We start from the raw sequence: 17043 nt of genomic DNA, 5'->3' as shown, positions 1-17043 counted from the left end.
ACACTTTGTAGGTGTCGCCACCAGCGCCAACCTTGTGTGAATGCTCTGAAAAGCTAATCATTTGCATATAATAGCACCTTCTTCCTGTCCGTTAAGTTTCGCGTCTGTAGCATGTCATCTTCGTGGTGTAGCAATTTTAATGGCCAGTAGAGTAGTACCCCCACAGACAGAAGTCACACGGATTAAGATGACGTTGTCAGCCATAATTTTCCTACAGCCTGACCAGGCTGTAGGAAAATTATGGCTGACAATTCTAGAATTTCCGAAGTGCCTCTACAGCAGCCGCTTCACTTGCTGTGCAATCTGCGGTAGAGCGCCATCTTGCAGAAAAATGGTCCTACCCACGCATCCAGGCTGTTGAAGGGTTGGCATGACGTTGGTGAGCAAAAGACTCTCATAGCGTTTACCAGTGACGGTATATGTAATAGAACCCGCGGGACGTATCTGCTCGGAGAAATACGCCCCCCCCCCCCCCCCTATAAACGATGCCGACAACCCGCACCTTTCAATTCTACAGTGGCACCGGTTGATGTGCGTGCGGATTTTCCGTTGCCCATTTTCTGCAATTCTGTGTGCCTTGGAGATGGAAATGGGCTTCGTCTGTCCACGGAATGTTCCGTGGCCATTCATTGCCCACTCCTATGTGAGGAAGAAATTCCAGAGCGAACGTTTGTCTTGTAAGCGGGTCAGCAGGAAGCAACTCCTGAGTATGGGTGATTTTGTATGGACAGCAAAGCAAAATGCTTTATAGGATTTTATGCACCGTTCTCGCAGCATATGCAAGGCTCGGACAACTCATTGTGCAATCCATGTTTGCGCACTTGCACTATAACCCTCCTACAATGATGTGGCCAAATCTTCGACGGACGCCGGATCTACTGCTTTCCTCCCTCTGCCATACTGCACTTCAAAAGAACCTGTAGTTTCTAATTTTGTAATCATTTTCTCCAGACCCGTAGCAGACATAGCGCCAGTGTCTTTTTTCATGCCCTTGAATGTTTGGAACTTCGGCTGGGCTACTGTCGCACAGTCACCGTCTTTGTAAGAGAGCCTCACCAGCAGTGCGCGTCCCTCCATGGAGACAGTCATAGCGGGCGTCTCTGACGCAAACCGAGGAACAGCCGTGCGCATCGCGACTCTGTTGGTGGGCCTATTCTGACGATTATAGCACCATCTATCGGTGATATTTTCGTTGTTTTTTTATGACGTTTCCCCCTGCTAAAATAATATGCTGTTCAGATTTTACTTCATTCTGAGCAGTGGTTCCCTTTCTACAACATTTTAAAAACTGGAAATTTAGTTATGTACACCCTGATTCAAATGGCTCTTAGCACTATGGGATTTAACTTCTGAGGTCATCAGTTGCCTAGAACTTAGAACTACTTAAATCTAACTAACCTAAGGACAACACACACACCCATGCCCGAGGCAGGATTCGAACCTGCGACCGTAGCGGTCGCGCGGTTCCAGACTGAAGCGCCTAGAACCGCTCAGCCACACCGGCCGGCATGTACACCCTGATTATTTGTCAAATTTTGTACTGAACTGAGCCATGTAGGGGCGTGATCAGCCGATCTGAAGATGTCGTTGCAGAATTCAAACTACTCTATTTGCCACCAGGGGCGTTAATGGCACGTGATAATGTCCTTGCCTCTGTTGAAATGGAAAGAGATCGTACGTTTTGTGTCTGTTGCGGTTCAACCATACAACAAAATTACTTACAACCATACAACAATTTCCGGAAACCATGTTTCGAAACCTTTGAACTGTTGATGAACGAAAACGTTATGAAGATCTGCTAATAGCGTGTTGTTCGACATTTGGGACGCAGTACGGCGTGTATTCTGCGTGGCAGACATTCGACGAGTGTTTGGTAGGTTTCCGAAGGTAGGCCTCCATACAGTTCACTCACTCCCGCTAAGTGATTTGTGAGTATGGAACTGCAGCCCAATGGCGTCCCACATGCTGTCCGATAGCGTCCCACATGTGTGCCACCGGGTTCAGATCATCGAATGTGGAGGCCAAGACATCGACGAGAGTTCACTATCAAGCTTCTCAAACCACTGTAAGACGATTCTGACGTTTTCATGCGGACTGTTATCTTAACGGAAGACACCATAAATGAAAGGAAACACATTTGATAGGAAACGGTGCTAGTGGTCCGCGTTAATGTGAAACGGTCCCCTAGAAAAATTTATGAATTATTGTGCTGGTAAACCTCTTACATTATTTGATTTTCAAACAGCTGAGCAAAACTGAACGTACTCAGACATTTCTCTCTTTACTTATTGTGATCATCAATAAACTGGCACACAATATTTTTAGCGCAACGCAATCTGACTTTCAATAATCCCTACAAAAGAATGGCCCTGACTAATCATAACCTATACCTTTCGTGCATCACTTACCTCACAAAAAATCTTCGTTACTCAAACTACTGCAATACAGCGAGCGCCAATACTGCCAACTAAATAAAAGTTTCTAACTACGGAAGACACTAACTACTGATAGGCATAGTCAGCAAATGAAAGATTTTGATAGAGAACAAACAATGTATTTACCTTAATAATGTTAAAAAGCCATAGTATACATATATATCAGTTCATGACATTCAGTCTTACAAATTTCCTTTTTCTGGCGGACACACGTCCAGATCGTCCGCTCTCAAAATTGTGCCATCTCTCTCCCCACATCCACCACTACTGGTGGCTCACATCCAACTGTCCAACACTACAATAGCGAATATTCCAACAATGCCAACCAGCCATAGATTGCACACAGCACAGTGTAAACTGACAACCTATATGTGCTACTTACATGAAATTGAAAAGAATCCTGTGTGTGTGAAAGCCGATCTCATTTATAAGCAAATAAATAAGCAAACCAATAAGTTCAAGCTCAGTAGACTTGGTCAGCTCGAACTGTTGAAAAGAAAAAAGAACCGTACCTGTATAAAAAAACCAAATGGTAATATCGAGCTGCATAAGAATGGAACGTGAAACACACGAAAGTTTCTGTGTTAACATGTAGCCCTGGTAAAGTAAAGAAACTGACAGAACCTACATTACGCAAAGGAAACGAAACAACCACCTGTTGCGAGTCTCACCTGCAGAATGAAGTACTGCCAGAAACAGCAACACAGCGAGACTCCGCATGAACTAAAAAACATACTGCTAAAAGTAAATACAGTTATTCCCAGGGAAATTGGGTTCATAACCTTGACACAGAGTGCCGATGAAACACATGACTCAACCTTTAAGTTCTGAAATTTCAGTTAGAAAGAACCTTAAAGAAATATGGTCTCTAATATAAAAATTCATTTAATCTAATAACTTCCATGGCACAGCAAATTAACTCAGAGGGTCAGTCAATACAATAATTATCAAAAACTCGACTGTGACGATGGTGAAGTGGACCAACAATACAAGTCTACAAAAATAAAAATAAACTTTTTACCTTATAAGCCAAAGGCCTTGCCGCAGTGGCAACACCGGTTCCCGTTAGAGTACCGAGGTTAAGCGCTGTCGGGCTGGGCTAGCACTTGGATGGGTGACCATCTGGTCTGCTGAGCGCTGTTGGCAAGCTGGGTGCATTCAGCCCTTGTGAAACACACTGAGGAGCTACTTCATTGAGAGGTAGCGGCTCCGGTCTCGGAAACTGACATACGGCCGTGAAAGCGGTGTGCTGCATGCTCCTCCATATCCGCATCCAGTGACGCCTATGAGCTGAGGATGACACGGCGTCCGGTCAGTACTGTTGAGCCTTCATGGCCTCTTCGGGAGGAGTTTAGTTTTATCTTATAAAATAATAAGTTTTACTTCATTCCAAAACATTTTTTTATGTCCGTATGCTATCCAACCGTTTTTCTCGGTTATCAATCCTCCCCGTAATAAATCTGCAACTTACATGGTTCCAAAAGCGCCTCCAAGCATTACACTGTACACTCAAGGAATCCCAGCCCGCTGCACGCCGCAGCTTTCCACAACTGACCGTCAGAGATTCTACGACTCTGCAATGCTGCCACCGCAGACACAGATACTGTTGCCCAACAACTGTTTCTCTGACCACAATCCTTCATATTTATCATTTTCCTTACAAATATTATCACGTCTAAGAACACCATCAAAAAACAGGCATCTTACATGGCGGTACTCTCCTGGTTAGACGATCGGTCTAATGCACGGTTTTCTGGGCGGGAAGGAGCGCCTGGTCCCCGGCACGAATCTGCCAGCGGGACTTGTGTCGAGGTCCGGTGAGCCGGCCAGTCCGTGGATGGTTTTTACGCGGTCTTCCATCTGCCTCCGTGAATGTGGGCTGGTTCCCCTTATTCCGCCTCAGCTACACTATGTCGGTGATTTCCGCGCAAACAAGTTCTCCACGTACGCGTACACCACAATTACACTACCACGCAAACAATGGGGTTACACTCGTCTGGTGAGAGACGTCCCTTGGGGGGACCACCGAGGTCCGAAAAATGGTTGAAATGGCTCTGAGCACTATGCGACTTAACTTCTCAGGTCATCAGTCGCCTGGAACTTAGAACTATTTAAACCTAACTAACCTAAGGACATCACACACATCTGTGCCCAAGGCAGGATTCGAACCTGCCACCGTAGCGGTCGCTCGGCTCCAGACTGTAGCGCCTAGAACCGCACGGTCACTCCGGCCAGCTCGAGGTCCGAACCGTACAATAACCCTGGTTTCGGCGTGGAGCGCCGGAGCGCCGGAGGGGTGAAGTGGACTGCGATAGTCGTCGTGGGGTTGTGGACCACTGCGGCTGCGGCGGGGACGGCGCCCCTTCGTCGTTTCTTGGTCACCGGTTAACATACAACATACGTGGTGCATTCAAGTTCTAAGGCCTCCGAATTTTTTTCTCTGGACTGGAAAGAGATAGAAACATGCGCCTTGTTTTAAAATGAGGCCGCGTTCATTGTCAATACATCCCAGAGATGGCAGCACCGTACGGCAGATGGAATTTTACCGCCAGCGGCGAGAATGAGAACTGTTTTAAATACTTAAAATGGCGACTTTCCTTACTTGAACAGCGTGCAATCATTCGTTTTCTGAACTTGCGTGGTGTGAAACCAACTGAAATTCATCGAAAGTTGAAGGAGACATGTGGTGATGGAGTTATGGATGTGTCGAAAGTGCGTTCGTGGGTGCGACAGTTTAATGAAGGCAGAACATCGTGTGACAACAAACCGAAACAACCTCGGGCTCGCACAAGCCGGTCTGACGACATGATCGAGAAAGTGGAGAGAATTGTTTTGGGGGATCGCCGAATGACTGTTGAACAGATCGCCTCCAGAGTTGGCATTTGTGTGGGTTCTGTGCACACAATCCTGCATGACGACCTGAAAATGCGAAAAGTGCCATCCAGGTGGGTGCCACGAATGCTGACGGACGACCACATGGCTGCCCGTGTGGCATGTTTCCAAGCAATGTTGACACGCAACGACAGCATGAATGGGACTTTCTTTTCGTCGGTTGTGACAATGGATGAGACGTGGATGCCATTTTACAATCCAGAAACAAAGCGCCAGTCAGTTCAATGGAAGCACACTGATTCACCGCCACCAAAAATATTTCGGGTAACCGCCAGTGCTGAAAAAATGATGGTGTCCATGTTCTGGGACAGCGAGGGCGTAATCCTTACACATTGCGTTCCAAAGGGCACTACGGTAACAGGTGCATCCTACGAAAATGTTTTGAAGAAAAAATTCCTTCCTGCACTGCAACAAAAACGTTCGGGAAGGGCTGCGCGTGTGCTGTTTCACCAAGACAACGCACCCGCACATCGAGCTAACGTTACGCAACAGTTTCTTCGTGATAACAACTTTGAAGTGATTCCTCATGCTCCCTACTCACCTGACCTGGCTCCTAGTGACTTTTGGCTTTTTCCAACAATGAAAGACACTCTCCATGTCCGCACATTCATCAGCCGTGCAGCTATTGCCTGGGCGATTTCCCAGTGGTCAAAACAGACTCCTAAAGAAGCCTTCGCCGTTGCCATGGAATCATGGCGTCAGCATTGTGAAAAATGTGTACGTCTGCAGGGCGATTACGTCGAGAAGTAACGCCAGTTTCATCGATTTCGGGTGAGTAGTTAATTAGAAAAAAAAATCGGAGGCCTTAGAACTTGAATGCACCTCGTACATGCAACATACATGACGGTGACTCCAATTACTGCCGCAGGCACCTTGGAAGGCCATGTGAATGTCTGACGAGCTACGTCTGTAGCGCAGTGCAGTTTAGAGCGGCCGTTCATCTAGTGCTGTGGTTTATCAGTGTAAAATGGCGTCACGCCTTATTCGACTTCCCCATCGCGCCGTCCTGCGCAGAGAGCGTCGCAACAGCAGACGACTACGCGCTGGGTGACGCGTGTCGGCAGGTGCGGGCGGCAGAGGCATCGCTAGAGGTAGACGTGTACAGCGGGTCGCGCACGCGTGCTGCGTGCTGCGTGACGCGCCGCCCGCACGCGCTTTCTCCCGTGCTAGAATCGGCGCTGTGCTCTCTCCAGACGTCAGATAACACGGACAGGCACTAGCGTGGTGTCACCCCATGAACATCACAACACTTGGTGCTAAATTAGAGCAGAAACTTGTTCACACGCACCCGTCGAAAACCTACATCGACGTCTACATCTATATTATTACTGTGCAATTCCCAATCAAGCGCATGGCAGATGGTTCATCGAACCGCCTTCAAACTATTTCTCTACCGTACCACTCTCGAAAAGCGCGCGGAAAAAGAAAACACTTAAATCTTTCCCTGCCAGCTCTGATTTGTCGTATTTTATTATGATGGACATTCTTCCTTTTGTAGGTGGGCGCCAGCCCAGTATTTTTACGCTAAAGTATATGATGCTCTTTAAGGCTATTCGCAGATGATGTAGTTGTCTATACGAAAGCAGCAAAGGCAGGAGATAGTAAGAATTTGCAGAACGACATGCAGACAATTGATGAATGGTGCAGGCTCTGGCAGTTGACCCTGAACGTAAGTAAACGTAACATATTGCGCATACATAGGTAAAGAAATCCACTACTGTACAGCTACACTGTTGATGATAAACAGCTGGAGACAGCCTCTGCTGTAAAACATTTAGGTGTGACTATCTAGAGCGACCTTAAGAGGAATGACCACATAAAACAGATAGTGGGAGAAGCAGATACCAGACTGAGATTCATCGGAAGAATCTTAAGGGAATGTAACTCATCCACGAAAGAATTGGCTTGTAAGGCACCCGATTCTAGAGTATTGTTCATCTATCTGGGATCCTTGTCAGGTAGGACTGATAGAGAAGATGGAGAAGATCCAACGAATAGCGGTGCGTTTCGTCACGGGATAGATTATGTGACGAGAGAGCGTTACGGAAATGCTAAACAAACTCCACAGGCGTTACAAGAGAGGCGTTGTGCATCACGGAGAGGTTTACTATTGAAATATCGGGACAGCACTTTTCAGGAGGAGTCGGACCACATATTGCTTCCCCCCACATACTCTCGCGTATTGACCACGAGGAGAAAATTCGGCAATTTGGAGCCAATACAGAGGCTTACCGACAATCATTCTTCAAAAAATGTTCAAATGTGTGTGAATTCTTAAGGGACCTAACTGCTGAGGTCATCGGTCCCTAGACTTACACACTACTTAAACCAACTGAACGTTAAGGACAACACTCACACCCACGCCCGAGGGAGGACTCGAACGTTCGGCGGGAGGGGCCGCACGATTAGTGACACAGCGCCTCCAACCGCGCGGCCACTCCGCGCGGCAATCATTCTTCCCACGCACTATTCGCGAGTGGAACAGGGTTGGAGGGATCAGATAGTGGCACCGAAAGTACCCTCCGCCACACACCATTAGGTGGCTTGCTGAGTGTGATGTAGATGTATGAGGAGAGAGTTTGTGATTTCATGTAAGATCGTGCCGCAACGGAAAGCTTTTGCTTTAATGACTGACAACCAAATTCACGTATCATATCCGTGGCGCTCTCTTCCCTATTTCACGGTAATACAAAATGAGCTGCCCTTCTTTGAACTTTTTGCATGTTCTCCGTCAGCCTTATCTGGTAAGGATCCTACACTGCGCAGCAATACTCTGGAAGAAGGCGGACAAGCGTAGTGTAAGCGGCCTCTCTTGTAGACTTACTACATTTCCTAAGTGTTTATATGCTGCCCATAAAACAATCAGTTTTCGGACATTCTCTTAGCTTTTAGTTCACTTATACAAAGGTGCACATACATAAATGCACACATATATATGTGCACACATTGATAAAAATAGTGAAGGTCAGAAATTATCATTTTTTTGTTTCAGAAAGAAACTTATGCTATACACACTGTTTTACAACTAGACTCTACAATTTGAAATAGAAATGGATACATTGATATAGTATGTAAAGATCAGAAATTATCATCTTTGTGTTGCAAAAACAGACTTATGCTATATACACTGTTTTGCACAGGGAGATTATAACTTGAAATCTTCTACTGAATAACAGTTTTTCTCTATTAATAAATGCTTAAGTTTATTGTTTAAAGTGTATAAACTATCTGTATGTTATAAAAGATGGTTCCTATTGTATGTGAACTACGGTCTGGAGACCCTTTTTTTCAATTCTGTGAAAATTTTCCCTTCCCCGTGTATTGTACCTATGTATATTGCTGTTTCTTACATTATATTCTCGATTTTGTTTCACAAGCATTATTGTCGTGAGGATGTACAAACAATTCTGCCGTAAGTCCTTGTGTTCAGTTTCCTTTCCCCAAAACAGTATCTTTTCGATCGTTCTAGTTCAAACTGCTCGTAATTCTAGCCCCTAAGTATTTAGTTCAATTTACAATCTACAAATTTGTATGGTATTTCGGGTCACCGAAATTTTGCGGATTCCTTTTAGTACTCGTGTGGATGAATTCACACTTTTCTTTATTCAGAATCAATTGAAACTATTTGAGCCATACAGATATCTTGTCTAAATCATTTTGCAATTTGTTTTGATAATCTGATGACTTTATAAGACGGTAAATGACAGTATCATCTCCAAACAATCTAAGAGCGTTGCTCAGATTCTCTGCTAAATCGTTTACGTTGATCAGGAACAGCAGAGGGCCTCTAATACATCCTTGGGGAACGCCGGACAACACTCTAGTTTTACTTCATGATTTTCCGTCGATTACTGCGTAATGCGACCTTTGTGACAAAGAATCACGAATCGAGTCGCACAACTCAGACGATACTCCATAGGTACGCAATTTCATTAGAAGTCTCTTGCCAGGGACGGTGACACAAACATTCTGCACATATCGCCTTGAATCTCACACATACCATACAGGGTCTCATCGTGTAATTCTTTATGCAACTGAAATTCTGTTGCCAAATGGTTATTATGCCCTTACTCAAGGTATAACAGCACGACTTCTCCTTTCATTTCCACTGTTGCCGTATGCAAACAAACATCAGCGTATTTGGTCTGTAGGATAGTCACAAGTAGCCAGTGTCAGGGCTCACGAGATAGCAGTAATGTCAAATTCAAGTAGCAATATTAACATTCACTGACCGTTTGTACAAGTGACACGTCAAGCGTTTGCCAGCGCAGCAGTAACATTCTTAGACCCTCACTATATGTTAACGTAATATCGGGTGTCACTCCTAACAGTCGTCCCGTGAATTTTCACTTACCTTTCGGCAAACATTTACAGTTTCGCTTTTGCAGTATCTAGCCGCAGCCACCCGAAACAAATGCTGCTCACCACGCCTTTCGTGCGAAGACCAGTGTCGAAGGAAAGCACAAAATGATTTTAAAGCAGAATTTTAAGGGACCATTCGACAGAGCGCTGCCAAATTAGTGTAGTGCAATACCCATGTAGGTCAGCATCTGAATGTTTCTCTATCTCATCACTTCTGCGGCAACAGGTTCAGCGATTCTGGTTGGTGTTTCTGTAACCCTCCTGCCGTTACGTTTTTATTTCATATGGTCAGGTTTATGACATTCAGCTATGCTTCCTAGTTGTGGGCTATAAAAAGTAATTCAATTGAGGAGTGACTAGTGTACACATATTTGTAAAAATGAAGTACTAACAAAATGTCAATTTGGCTTCCAGAAAGGTTTTTCAGAAAATGCCATGTATGGTTTCAGTGCAAATATTAAATACACTGAATAACGTAACATAACCCTTTGGATATTTTGTGACCTCACAAAGCCTTTTGACTGTGTGAGTCATCAAATTCTTGTAGATAAGTTTAAGTATTGTGGTATGAGTGGGACAGTGCACAAATGGTTTAATTCATATTTAACTGGAAGAATACAGAAGTTGAAATTAACAGGACAGATAGTCTGCAAAATCCAGCAGAGTCCTCCAGCTGGGGAGGTAGCAAGAATGGTATCCCACAGAGTTTAGTCTTGAGTCCCTTATTGTTCTTAAAATATATTAATGACTTGCCACTCTATATTCGTGAAGAAGGAAAGCTAGTTGTTTTTGCTGATGATGCAAGTATAGCAATCACAGCCAACAAACAAGAATCAGCTGTGTAAATTGCAAATAATGTTCAAAATGTTCAAATGTATGTGAAATATTATGGGACTTAACTGTTAAGGTCATCAGTTCCTAAGCTTACACACTACTTAACCTAAATTATCCTAAGGACAAACACACACAACCATGCCCGAGGGAGGACTCGAACCTCCGCCGGGACCAGCTGCACAGTCCATGACCGCAGCGCCTTAAACCGCTCGGCTAATCCCACGCGACAATTGCAAATAATATCTTCCATAAAATTGTTAAGTGGTTCTCTGCAAATGGTCTCTCACTTAATTTCGAGAAAACACAGTACATACAATTCTGTACAGTAAGTGGTATAGCACTATTCATAAATATAGGCTATAAATAAAAGTCTGTTGCTAAGACAGAATATTCAAAATTTCTGGGTGTGTACATTGATGAGAAATTGAATTGGAAGAAACACATCGATGATCTGATGAAACGGTTAGGTTAAGCTACTTACGCTGTTATGGTTACTGCAAATTTTGGTGATAAACGTATCAGAAAATAAGACCACTATGCGAATTTTCATTCGCTGCTTTCATATGACATGATATTTTGGGGTAATTTATCATTAAGAGAAAAAGTATACACTGCACAAAAGCGTGTAATCAGAATAATAGCTGGAGCCTATCCAAGATCACCTTGCAGATATTTATATAAGGAATTCGGGATATTCACAGCATCTTCGTAGTTCATATGTTCACTTATGAAACTTGTTATTAATAACCCATCTCAATTCAAAAACAATAGTAAGTGCATAGTTACAACACTAGAAGAAAGGATGATCTTCACTATTCTTGGTTAAATCTGACTTAGGCACAGAAAGGGGTGAATTATGCTGCCAAAAAATCCTTGGTCTTTTTCCAAATAGTATTAAAAGTCTGACAGACAGCCAACCAACATTTAAAAATAAAATAAAAGAATTTCTATATGACAACTCCTTCTACTCAATAGATTAATTTTTAGATATAAAGTAGTAACTGTAAAACAAAATTAAATATTTTGTGTAAATAAAACTTATTTTAATGTGATACGTTCAACATCATTACGAAATTTCGTATTGATGATCTGTGGAACAAGTATTAATGTATGTATGTATGTACTATTACATCACTCGTGGCCGTGCGACATTTCATGCTTGGAAGCGACACTTGTGACGTAACGACACGGAGCTGCATAATCAATGGCAGAGTTACGTAAAGCCTAAACCGTGCTGTGTCTCATAAGCTATCGATAACTCTGGGCCAGCAGACCACCTTGGATCGTAAGTTACCGTAAGTAGGGAAGGGCTTTTAGACAAATGACTGTGCCGCGGATACGGCCGGGCGGGCACTCTTTAAGTCCCCAGGCGCTGATCCGTCCAAAGAGTCACGTACCGTCTTCTCGTGCGCGCTGTTCACAGCAGACAATAATAAAAACAACTACGGCAAGCGTGGTAATTCCTATCTCAGTAGAAATCTCTACTACAGTCCTTTCAGCAGAGGCCGAAGTTCACGTTTAATGTACTGCGAAATCCTGCTCTGGTGCTTGTAAAATAAGGTACAATCTTTCTCCTTTTCATTAAATATAAAAATATCTTACTAAACTCTCCGAACATTTTGTAGCTCTATTACCACCGTTTCGACGAGGATTCAGTTACACACCAAATATATGGAAGTAACGCTATCATGTACATCCCACCTAGAAAGGTGTAACTTCTCTCACCAGATTCACACACCTAATCTGACACTAAGTTGGTCTACAAAAAATTGATATTTGAGTGTGTTTATCGCATCTACCGTTGTTTTAATGACACATGAAAAATTCTCCAGAGAGACGGAAGCTACTACCGAAACTGAAATTTGTTTTATCACGTTTCACTGAAGTATCCTAAAGAAAAAAAATTATATGACTTCTCTTCATTACTGATTAAGGACACTGACGTCGTCTGGTTTAGGTATCACTGAGAGGCTATACATGGGCTTTTAACTACTGCAAAAACTCGTGTTTTGTTTCTTAGAGACGAAGAAAGGAGGATACAAGATGCAGACCAGCGCAGACAAAGACGGCATTCCTCGCGAAAAGAAGTCTCCAGCTATCAAACAAAGGTCTCAATTACGGAAAGAGATTTCTAAGAACATACGTGTGAATCACAGTATGGTATGGAAGTGAATCATGGGTCGTGGAAAACGGAAGAAAGTCGAAGCGTTTCTCATTTGATGTTACAGAAAGCTGCTAAAAATTAATTGAACTGAGAAGATGAGAAATGATGAAGGAGTCCTCTGGAAAATCGACAAGGAAAGGTGTATGCTGAAAGTAGAAGAAGAGACAAAATGCTTACAGCTGTCATTCTCCACACACACACACACACACACACACACACACACACACACACACACACACACAGTGAACTCTAAGCAAAGCCTGCCTTATAACATCTGGTGCAATACTACCCACGATACAAATTTATATCATTCACTTTCTTTCAGTTACAGGCAGTTCACATGCGGTTCACAATCATGGTTTTTTCGTTAATTCATATGTTTAACAGCAGGCTTTAAAAGTTTAGGATTCACACGCAGTACAGCATTTAACGGAATATACTTTAATTTCAATTCTGGGCCTGAGTCAGAGAACCAGCCTAGAGTAAGGAATTTGCACTATGTTAGTAAAAAAGAAATTAAAAGAATTAATATTAAGTCATACCAGGTATTAAAATTTCTCCTCAGATATGAAAAAGATTGTTTTCCCCAAAAACAGACATTTACATAGTCGAATAAAAACTGTCACCACGTGACACCGGCGTCATCCTCAACCTACCTCCTATTTTGATGTAAAATTTACTTTTGAACCGATTTGTTCCGTCACAAAATCTATCAGCACATCACAAACGTGTAGTTAGTTTACATTCTCAGTAAATATTAACAATGATAATAGAAATTTCCTTTCCAGAAAACATTCAATAAGTAATTTCTACTGGCATAAATACTATAATTTACAAATTTAACACATACAACATGAATGCAAGTTTTTCATGAAAATTTTGTCGCTAAGGAATCCGTACAGCCCATATTTTTAATGGTAACTTTTAAGCTATTCCAACTACTTCTAATTACGATATTAGTTGCCAAGATCATACAATCCAGACATCTCCATTCGTATACTCTGTAAGATCGACGACAGGAGCAAGAACAAACTGTAACTATTAGCCTGTGTGGAAATTAACAGAGCTCGTGTGAGTTACATCCTAAGACGTGTAGCAGAAAGTAGTTAAAATAGTAAGTATATCATCGGTCTGTGATGGAGTCTCCAGCTTGCACGGTGAACGTGGCTTGTTGTCTTGGCGCTCAGGGACCTTACAGGCACTAACCATCTCAATAGCATGATACACAACAAACATTTTCTTTCCTACTCGTATGCGTGTGCACCAAAACCGCTCAACATTTTTAAGTCTTTCACTTGTTTCACTCATTGCTTTTTAACATTATTTTCCTAATACCGCTATGTTTTAAGGAATCACGCCTAAATGACCTTGCGGCGTAATCTTCAGGAATCAAACACTAGAAATTCAAAGATCTACAGCACCGCTCAAGCGACATTTGATCGATTGCTCCTGACTGAAAGATTTTTGTAAAGTAGTGAAAAGTTAAAGATGACATGTGAAAGATGTGACAAATACAACACTTATTGGCTTTAGGGAATGCGAAAATCGTAGGAAGACAAAGTTAACAAAAGAGGGAATCGCGTATAAGGACCTAAAACATGTATTTCGAGAATGAATTATCTGTGGGGAATGTAGGGCCAATAACCACAACAGAAGCTGGAAGATCAGTAAAAGAAATGGAAAATCTCGCGGACCAGGAAGCATGCCAGTAGATTGCTTTACGGGAACGTTTAAGCAAGTTGTTTAATGCATTCAAGTCAGAGGAGAAAGAAGTGCTTAAGGAATGGAATCTGGAATATGTAATTCCATTTATAAGAAGGCGTAATAAGAAGGTATCTGGAAATTTTCTTGAAGGCAATGTTAAAAACACTATTGGTAGGTTGTATGATCGGGTCCTAAAACACAGGATAGAGTGGGTTTGATGGACGTTGAAGAGGAAGGTGGATTCCGGAAGGAAAGAATTTGTAAACACAACATCTTTGCGAAGTAATACTCAAACGTAATGCCTCCGAACTTTGTATGTGAAAACACATGAAGCTTTTTAAATGAAACAAACTTTATTAACATTCTACATCTTTATTCTTCACGATTGCATGTTTATTTCCTAAAGTAATCACCCTGGCGACGAACACATTTCTCCCAACAAGAGACCAGTTTGTTGATACGGTCACTGTAGAATGTCTGACTTTGTTGACAGAGCCACAACCTCGCCTCTGCTACTGCGCTTCATCGCTATCAGAGTGAAGTCCTCGAAGGTGTAGTTTAAGTTTTGGGAACGGATGAAAATCGGATGGGGCCATGTCGGGACTATATGGATGGTGATTGATGACAGTGAATCCTAGGCGTTAGATCGATGCAGATGTCGCAGCGGTCGTGCGTGGTCTGCCATTGTCATGCTGAAGTAGAGGTCGCTCAGTTTGTGGACGAACTCTGCGAGTTCGTTTGGCTGATGTTTGGTTTGTGGGGCGCTTAACTGCACAGTCATCGGCACCTGTACAAAGTCCAAATTTTTACCCAGTCCAATTTTTTTTACACAGTCCGATCTAGCCACTGTCACGAATGATGATAATGATGAAATGATGAAGACAACAAATACACCCAGTTCCCGAGCAGAGAAAATCCCCAACCCGCCTAGGAATCTAACCTGGGACTCCGTGATCCAGAGGCTGCAACGCTAGCCACTAGAATACGAGCTGCGGACACTCTGCGAATGCGTGCAATCAGTTTTCTTAGGGAATTGCAGAACACTGACATAGTTACGCTTCGTGCTACAATTCGGAGCCCTCTAGCTGCAGAGGGCTGCAAATCGCGTCACCGGAGCGGGAATGTCGACCAAGTAATATGCGTGACGTGTAATACTATCTATATATCTATCTGTCGCTTGAGCCTTGTCCCGCAGTGACGCAGGGTCAGCCATCGTTAATCGGATTTGGCATGTTAATGGTTAAGGGGTGGCCGGATGCCCTTCCTGCCGCCACCCTGTACCCCCCCAGGACGGAATTAGCGTACCCCTGCTGTCTGCGCCGAGTGTAATCCATGGAATAGTGCGAATGTGTTCAGATGTCTGCGATCCATGGAAATGAGGTGGAACTTGGGGACCAGCATGGTATTCACCTAGTAGGATGTGGAAAACCGCCTAAAAACCACATCCAGGCTGGCCGGCACATCGGCCCTCGTCGTTAATCCGCTGGGCGGATTCGATCTAGGGCCAGCTCACCTGCCCGAGTCCAGGAAGCAGCGCGTTAGCGCTCTCGGCTACCGTGGCAGATCTGCGTGGCATGTAATACCTCAACTGATATGGAGAACAGAATAAAAAAATCAGAGGGATTACTTTTCAGCGCACTTCGTTACTTTTAAGGTAACTGATGGCAAAGAGGCTGGAAAGGAATCTAAGTAGCCATTAAGGCTCATAGATCTCTGGAAGACGTGTGACATAGTGCCTCTGAAGAAACTGATGACCAGAGGGGGGAGTGAACTTGATAACATACATGTTGGAAGTATATGCAACGTATACAATGTTTCAGGGCGAGTAATGAAAGTGAGGAATAAAATTTCGTCATGGCGTTTAAGAATTACAAAATAATTAAATAATGGATGCTGCTTATCTCTTACATCGTTTAAAATATACATCTAGAAAGCCTCAGACCTGAGGCGTAGTAAATGTGATGGAATGTGCATTCACGTAACAATTGGTCAATTGTGTACAACTTCTTCTTTGTGGATGATCATTTGGTAGTGGCCAGTGAAGAAGATGACAATTGTTAGAAAAATATGATAAGTGTGGATTGAAGGTAAATTTTCAGAAGATTGAATACCCATGCAGTGGAGAAAATGCAAGAAAGTTAATAGTAGAGGTAAAAATTTAAATATTTGGGTACGATGTTATCGGAAGATGGAACAAGTAAATGGGAAACACAGCAATGAGTAGCCCATGGAAATGCAGGAATTCAGAAGAAAAACCCTGTGTAATGGTCTTTTAAGATGATACTATTATATGCGTAGTGTTTGTTCTTTCTGACATATTCGAAACAATAGACACCACATTGCCATGGTTCTGTGACCATTTGTATTCATGATGAAAGAAAAATACTGACGTCAGCCACATGAGGGCACTAAAGTAATTCAGTGGTGATAAGAGAAAATCTGTGCTGGACCGGGACTCGATTCTGGACTTCGTGCTTTCTGCAAGCAGTCGCCTTGACCACTTCGACTGTCCAAGCATGCTTCACGTCCGATCTAAACACACTCCACTTCTGTAGCTCCTCCCTGTCCGTTTCCCTCATTGCTCAACAAGATCTCGCATATTCCTGCAAGAGGTCGGACCTAGGGAGCAACCATACTGAAGATATCACAAAA

The 17043-nt window shown here is 43.2% G+C and overlaps 1 long non-coding RNA gene across 1 annotated transcript in view; it reads left to right on the top strand.

Annotated features, from left to right (window-relative positions):
- Positions 1-17043, top strand: part of LOC126473937 (uncharacterized) — an 831981-nt gene that overhangs the window by 316367 nt on the left and 498571 nt on the right. The window lies entirely within an intron of this gene.

This window comes from Schistocerca serialis, chromosome 4, assembly GCF_023864345.2.
Source record: "Schistocerca serialis cubense isolate TAMUIC-IGC-003099 chromosome 4, iqSchSeri2.2, whole genome shotgun sequence".
Taxonomy (NCBI): domain Eukaryota; kingdom Metazoa; phylum Arthropoda; class Insecta; order Orthoptera; family Acrididae; genus Schistocerca; species Schistocerca serialis.
This window is presented reverse-complemented; position numbering and strand designations above follow the sequence as displayed.